This window comes from Ailuropoda melanoleuca, chromosome 7 (genome assembly GCF_002007445.2).
Source record: "Ailuropoda melanoleuca isolate Jingjing chromosome 7, ASM200744v2, whole genome shotgun sequence".
NCBI classification, from domain to species: domain Eukaryota; kingdom Metazoa; phylum Chordata; class Mammalia; order Carnivora; family Ursidae; genus Ailuropoda; species Ailuropoda melanoleuca.
The window spans coordinates 54,478,622-54,479,879 of NC_048224.1; positions in this window are offsets into that span (position 1 = coordinate 54,478,622).

Sequence of the window (1,258 nt, forward strand, 5' to 3'; positions counted from 1 at the left end):
GCCTTCCCCTCCAACTCCCCCCACTCCTCCATCCCCCCATCTTCCCTCCATTCCCACAACCCTCCACCCTCGACTTCCCAGCCACAAGACCCCAGGAGACTGAGCTCTGCTCAGTGTTGCCCCTCAATTTCCTCAGCTTGGATATTCCCCCTAAAACAAATCTGTCTTACCTCCATTCTTGGGTGAGTTGCTGCCTCCCCCTGGAAGCCCCTCCCCAGCAGGGTTCTAAGGTTCTCCTGTGCTCCCACTGCCCCATCTCCCCCATTAGGGTGCTGGCACTTGGGGCTGTCACCATCTGTCATCCTGCTGCCCCCGCCCCCGCTTGGCACCACACCTAAGGGGATTCCACAGAGGTGGATGAATGGGGGACAAGGCACAGGGGCTCCACAGGGCCACCCCCTTCACACAGGTCCTGGGTTCACAAGGTTCCCGTCGGTGTCAGATGCCCTCGTCACCAGCTCTGCGCTGGGCACGGCGCCCCCTCAGCCCCTCTTTCCCCAGGAAGGAAAATACTACAATATAAAAACACTGGGTCTGTCCCTGTGGCCTTAACCATACCCCAGCTCAGCGACGTTGGGCAAGTGACTCCTCCCCTCTGAGCCTTCCTTCCCTCCTCAAAAAGCACAAATGCCTACCCCCGGGATCGGTTTAAGGATAAGTGAAAAAAGATGGTCACTACGGCGCCCAACCAAGGCTTAGCAAACAGCAGGCTCTCCAGCCCGGGTGGTGGGTGCCCTTTCGGTTCCAGACGCGCAGCGGCCGCCTGAAACTAGATGCCCATCGCGCCACCAGGGGGCAGTGTTACCCACTCCCAGCGCTGCGCGCAGAGCGCGGGGGGCAGGGGCTAGCCGGGGATTTCTAGTGAGGCCAGGGGTGGCCTGAGCCTTCCTGAAGCCCCCACCCAGCAGGTCCATCAGCCCCCGAGGGCAGAAGTTCAGGGGCTGCAGGCTGTTGGGAGGGAGACGTGCCCAGGGGCTTCCCCAGATCATGGGGAGAAGGGGCGGCAGTTAGGGGAATTGAGGCAGTAGGGACAGTGGTTAGGGCAGGGTTTCAGAAGCTGAAGGCCGGTTGCAGAGCTGGCCCCGCGCTTCCGGTGCCCCCCTCCTGGAGCCTCAGTGTCCTCATCTGTGAACACGGACTTGATAGACCCTCTTACTCACCCGAGGGAGGCGGCGGCTGGGGGTCCGTCGGAGCAGCTTGCTTGCTTCACTGCTTAATACCCCGATCAGGTGTGTGTTTGCCAGGACCCTGTCCTGTC